We start from the raw sequence: 6,991 nt of genomic DNA on the forward strand, positions 1-6,991 counted from the left end.
GACACCATCAAATATTAAAGATGAGACAGCAGAGTCTTCTGTAGGCTGGGCGCTCTTAGGAGTGGCCTCTGAAACGTGTAACATGTTGAATGCACATTAATGAAAGCCTTTGGGATGAATGCTGTAGGAGAGAAGGCAGCAGAGCAGGGTAGAAGGAGAAGCTCGACTATAAGGCAGGCCTGACAACATCCTCAGCTGTCCCTGTGTAGTCTTGAACTAATATGGCCTGTTAGAGTTGTCCTATATTAGACCCGAATGGAGCTCCCTCCTCAGAAAGCCATGGCATTGGGTAAGGTTGTTCTTTGCAGAAGAGGAAATCCCTCGAGGGGCTGAGAGCACAGAGTCTTCTAGTAGTATTGCAGCACATCCTTCCCTGAAGCAGGACACGGACAGGACATCACTGAAAGCATGTCCCTATTAGGTCATCCTAAGAACTTAAAATATACATATTTAAAGCTGTAGATGAAACAAAACCAAAGCATACCGCTGCTCTTCTTGGGCACTAGCCTCGATGCAGCTGGTAGATTTTTGGTCCCCCGACCTTCTGGAGTGAAGGAGGGCTCTACCACTGCAATGGTTCCTTTTACCATAGTCAGGGACTTTGTCAAGCATTGCCTTCTCCTCTCCAGGTTCTGCCTTAGGTAACACCTGACTTCCAGCACCGCCAGATCCTACAAAGAATCCTTTATTCTTTTTATTTTAAACTTTCCAGCTGTGACCACTAGTGGTCAGTGATGTGTCCCCTTGGCTGCATTAATAGATGCCTAGAAAATTAGTAAAGCATAGTTTTGGGTGTGTTTGTGGGGTGGATGATTCCAGAGATCATTGTCAGGTTGACCAGAAAATGAAATGGAGAACACCCAAACTGGATGTGGTTAGCACCAGTGAATGGGCTTGGAACCTGGACTGATTAAAAAAGAAAGAAGGAGGTTTGTATGCCTTTTGAAAAGCCGCATTCTCCTTCAGTGGGCAGTCTTTTGCGGCCCTTGCTGTGGACATCACACTCTAGTTTCTTCAGCCTTTCCACACAGTCTCATGCCAGCAACCTGCAGGGCCTCTCCAGGCCTTGGGTCCTGGGCTGGTGCTATAGCCTTGATCCTGCTTGTTCTGCAATGTCCAGCCTCTTGGACTGAGCAGCACTGGGTCTTCCTACTCTCTAGCATACAGACAGTGATCGAAGACTCTCATCTCTGATCCCAGGAGCCTACCTAGTAAATCCCCTCACCAATACATAGATGCCTAGTTCTGGTTCCAAACTCCCAGAGATAAACACCAGGCAGAATCCTTCCCTCTGCCTCCTCTAGCTTATGTTCAGTTCCTAGACCTGAGGCAGGTCATCTACAGCCTATTCTTCCAGAAATTATAATAATGTTGATGTTATTCAAACCACTAAGAAAGCATCATCCATGGTCAAACAGAACATTTTGCTAATGACTTGCACAGACAAAAGAAGGATAAAAATTGGAGGTAAGGAGGAGAAGAACCCAGCTATGGAGGAAAGACAGAAGAAAAAGGACCTGGCATGTGACTTGTCTTTTTACCTACAGGGATAAAAACACAGGACATGAAGGAAAGATGTACACATTGTCGAAACAAGAGGAAACATAATACAGCCTTCTTAAAATTAATTGCACACTACAAAGACAATATACAATGTATTAATTATTGTAACTGTCCTAATAACCTGTTTTGAAACTGTTTCATTGCTGTTTTCTTTTTTCTCATTAAAATGAATAAAAAATTAAAAATTATAATAATAAAACAAAATTAATGCCAGTTGCAGTCATTTATAAACTGGTTACTCTCACTTATGTTTATTATCATGCAGCACAGTAACAATTGTACATACCAGGGCTGGCGATATAGCTCAGCAGACTAAGTGCTTGCTTAGGTAAGCGTAGGAGCCACGCTTTGATCCCTGGCACTGCATGCTGTGCCGGCCCCACCCCCACGCATGCTGAGCAGGAAATGGAGTCCAGGCGTGGTGGTGCACGCCTACAATCCCAGCACCAGGGAGGCAGAAATCAGGAGGCGCACTATGAGTCCAAGCTGCATAGTGAGACCCTGCACACACACACACAAAAAATTGTACATACCAAAAAGAATATGTTCATCAGTCAGAAAGCTAATCTCAGGGCTGGAGCGATAGCTCATCTGCTAAGTACCTGCCTGGCAAGCGCAAGGTACCGAGTTCAATCCCCAGCCCCATATTCCATGTCATGCCGCGCTGGCCCCAGAACCAGGTGTGGTGGCACATACCTGTAATGGTTGAGAAAGAAAGATCACCACAAGGCTAAAAAGTGAGCACCAGGCCAGCTGAAGTGCATAGTGAGGCCCTGTCTCAAAAAATAACCAGCAAGAGATCTAAACTCCGCAACCTCATACATAGCCAATGTGCAAATGAGAACTGCCGATTGCTATAAAACCCAAGCAGATCTTACTATTTTTAGAGTAAGAGTGTCCTGTTTTGTCTTTGCTGTTGCTAAACAGTGGAATGCATCTAGTTTAACGTTAACCTATTAGTCTTACACTTATCCGGGGTTGTTTGGTTGGTTTTGGGTTTTGTTTTTGGTGTGTGTGTGTGTGTGTGTGTGTGTGTGTGTGTGTGCAGGGTCTCACTACACAGCTCTAATTCATAGTGATTCTCCTGTTTTCAAGCCTCCCCAGTGCTGGAATTATAGGCACACATCACCATACCCGGAGTCCTTACACTTATTTGAACAGCCATTTTCTGATGATCATTAATACTAGCTAATATTGTGAATTATTTGCTATGTGTTGCAAGACACCATGTGTTGTATCAGAATGGTTTAACTAGGAAAATGGAGGCACAAGAGCTTCATATAGAATTAAGAGCTCACGTAGATGAGACTAGGAGCTAAAGAAAGTGACAATCTAAAGGGCGACAATGGCAGGCTGGAGAAAAAGGCACCCTGTCTTCAGCCTGAAGCGAGGAGTGTGGGTGGAGTCTGAGAGTCCTGCCATTACCACATGAGGAAAAACATAAAATAAAATAAAAAATAAAAAATAACCACACAAGGACAGCTCACAGAAGAGGCCCAGAGCCCTCTAAGGCGAGGCCCTGTCTGACCAACCTCAGCAACCATTATTTCAAGAATAATGGTCTCCCTCCACTGCCACCTGGGAAGTCCTGTACATATCACAAACTTAAACTTTTAGTCACACAGAGAACCACATAGGAAAGGGGATTTGAGAAAGTTCCCAACCTTAGATAGACATGATGCTGATGCTGAGTTTATCCACAAACTGTCCACCACACACAGCCACCTCTAATACTGAGGAGGTGGGTGTTCCTGATAATATTTTTCAGCAGATAAAATTCTGAATATTGAATACCTTGGCTGAGGTCACATGGTGGTAGCTGACAGAGCTAAAACTAAAGCCGGGCTGTTTGATACCCTGGCCCATCCTTTAATACTCTTCTCTTTTTATACTCCAAAAACCTGTATAAATACTGAGTGCCTGTCTTAGTATTTCTTTTCCTACCATTCCCCTGCCTCTCCGAGTACCATCAGTATGTGTTTTGTCTGTTCTGGAACACTGAGTAAGAGACAGTGATCTCAGAGCTAACATGATGTGCTAGGGAGCATGTCACCCTTGGGGGCAGGCTGGAACATCTCTGCTGCCATCAGTTCCAGTGAACTGTTAGGCAGCTTCCAGACCTACCTCATCAGAAAGTCCCTTTTGTCCCTTCTGGTTGGAGAAATATTAATGTCTACAGTTCTCTACTCTCCAGCCTTCCCACGTTCTACATCCGACACAATGCTTTCTTGAACTTCCTTTTGGAGAAAGAGAAGCATGTGCTTTCCACTTCCTCCAGTTGAATGTGAGGTGCTCCAAGGGAACCCCTTGAACAGCCGGAGCCATGCTCCCTGGATTTTGTGAGACAGAATAGGCTTTTTATAGTTCCTGCTTAGTGAACTACAGTGTGGAAAGATTGCAGCTCTTAGGAGCTGGGTTAACAGCAGGGTGAAGAGGGGCAGACACACTAAGAGCAAACTACAGTGCTGGCTGCAGTAGGACAAGAGCCTATGTTTCTTTGTGAGCCAAGCTGGACAGTGAGAGGGAGCCAGTGGGAAGTCACATATGGTCCTACCTGAAAGTATGGCCCAGTGGGAAAACAAGAACCAATGCTGGACTTCCAGAAATCCAGCTGCTTACTGTGGGATGAGGGCAGCCCGTGGGGTGCGGCCCGTGCGGTGCAGCCTGGCCCACACTAGGGCTCTGGACGAGGGTCCTGTGGGCGGCCTTTCATGCTATCCCTCCAGGGAAAGAGCCAGCAACTGCGCACCTGCCACCTCAGAGGAAATCAGCAGATTATAAACTGCACTAGCACAAAAGATCTTTTCTCACTCACTCCTCCCCTCCTGATGGACTGGAGGAACAGAAGGACCTGCATCTACAAAGCAGGGAATAAAGGCAGACAAGGGAGCGGGGCAGTCTCGGGATGTATCTCTCCCAGCTCCAAAGATCCAAGCTGCTTCAGGTGCACGGTGAGGAGGGGAAGCATGGGAAGCAAGGAGGGAGAAAGGAAGTGAATCCTTTCATACCACCTAAGAACTATAAAAATCACTTTTAAAAGAGACTGTTCTTATCATTAAAATGACAATGGAACGTTTTTCTATTTAAGAAAAAAAAATAGGGGTTGGCGAGACAGCTCAGCAGTCTAAACGCCTGCCTGGCAAGTGCAAAGATCCGAGTTCGATCCCCAGTATCACGTGTACTGCTGGCGCTGGGCCGAGCGCGGTGGTGCACACCTGTAATCCCAGCGCTGGGGAGGCTGAGACAGGAGGATCACTATGAGTCTGAGCTGTGTAGTCAGACCCTGTACCTAACGAATTTTTTAAAAACATGAAAACCTAGCTAACACTTCACCCAAGAGTGGACTTTTACAAGGAGAGGTGGGAAAGAATAAAATAGATGTCTGCTCCACCCTATGCGGCCTGGCGAGTAAGTGAAACCATTAGACTACCGTAAGAGGGACCGCAGGAGAACATAAAGCGACTCTTAGCTGAGATGATATGTAAGTGTACACTTTTCCCAAGCTAAATGCAATTGCATGTATCACTGATGCATAGTAATAAAACAGAAACTAAAATGGAAAATAAATTGTCTTACTATTCTCTCGTTGCTGGGACAAATACCTGACATTCAAAAGGAAGGAAGTAAAGATTTATTTAGCTTACAGTTACTGGAGGTTTCATAGTTTAAAACAGCCTGAATTACATAGCAAAACCTCAGAGCCTTCATCGCAGACGGCCTCAGTCACAGACACTGCTGCCCGGGCTACTTGTTCCACACCTCCCAGGGACCGCCGCCTGGGGCAGTGCCTGCTGCGGGTGTAACGGGTCTCGCCTCTCTGGCCCCGCCCCTAGCCCCGCCCTGGTCCTCTGGCCCCGCCCCTCAGGCCCTTCAGGGCTTCTCTTAGCCGCCTCTGCTCTATGACTTACATGAGGTTTTGGGGAGACAACTAGACACAAACTATAACATAAATAAGTAGATTCGGAAACTAAAAGCATAGTGGGGCTATAGTGCCGTATAAGAGTTAGGAAATAGCCCAATGTGATGGTGCAGGCCTGTGGTCCCAGCTGCTTGAGAGGCTGAAACAGGAGGAACATACCCCTGACAGAGGAGGGACAGTCCACGCACAGTGAGATCCTCCCCCACCAGAAAGAGAGAGAGAAACAGAATATAAACTGGAATCAGAATAAAATAAAAAGTTAATTAAAAAACAATAAAAGTCAGCAGTCATTGAAAAGATCAAGAATCTGACACAACAGGAGTTTGCAAAAACAAAACAAAAAACAGTAAAACAAATATCTAAAGAGAAAATTACCAAAGAAACGAGAGACTTACTATTGATTTGAGGTTTCCCAGAGATTATAGTTCAGCTAGTTGTTGAGCTCTAATACAACTGACCATTTAAAATTGAACAACAGGGCCAGAGAGATAGCTCAGCAGCATAAGAGCCTGCTTGGCAAGCGCAAGGTACAAAGTCCAATCCCCAGTACCTCAAAAAAAAAAAAAAAAATCTGAGTTGTCTTAAAATTGAACAACAGTTTATTGCTTTATAACAATGTCACTTGTTAAATTTTGGCATTTCAATTAAAACATGAATTGTAGTTATAATTCAATGCAAATTCAACAGTTGTATTTGGAGTTATATTATTCTAACTTTACTCGTTTATTTAACCATACAAAGTCTTGTTAGAATTGAAGCCATGAACCTCTGAAATAAAAGTGCTCACGCAACACTCATTCATTCATTCATTGAAAGGCCCTTGTAGGGGCAGACTTATCCTGGAACTACAATAGAGATGAACAAAGCAAAGTCTCTCCAGTGGAAGTTGATTCTAATGGGGGAATGCTGGTAGTAAACAGAAAAACAATTACCTGATGTCTCGGATGATGATGCTATTAAGCAAAGCCAAGCCTTCGCATCACTGTTATATCCCAGGTAACTCCAACAGTGTGTGGCACATAGTACACACTCAAGGAACTTGTTGAATGAATGAATGGAGGGATGGGGAGACCATATAGGTGCAGGCTCTAGGATGATAACATCCTCGGGGTGTTCAGGAATGGGAGTGGGAAGCTGGAACAGGGGAAGCTTAAGAAGAAGACCTTCTAGGCCTTTGCAAGGACCTTGTACTTTATCCTGGGATGTACAGAAGTGTATCGCAGAGGCCTGAGCTTCAAGAGCCAGCCAAATTGCTCAGCGGATTAAAGCACCTGCAAGCAGGCGCAGGGGCCCCAGGCATGCTGTGCCGGCCACGCCCCCGGGGGCAGGCTGGGACAGTGATTGAGACTGAGCATGGTGGTGCGCACCTGTAATCCCAGCTCTTTTTTTCAAAATTTTATTGATTAACAGCAATGAGATAGTTTCAAATCAAATCGGAAGTACAGATTCAACAAATAACACACTACATATATTCTTCCTAGTGGTTAATTGCTGTACAAGATGTGGACT

Source organism: Octodon degus, unplaced genomic scaffold, assembly GCF_000260255.1.
Source record: "Octodon degus isolate 3935 unplaced genomic scaffold, OctDeg1.0 scaffold00047, whole genome shotgun sequence".
In the NCBI taxonomy this organism is placed as follows: Eukaryota; Metazoa; Chordata; class Mammalia; order Rodentia; family Octodontidae; genus Octodon; species Octodon degus.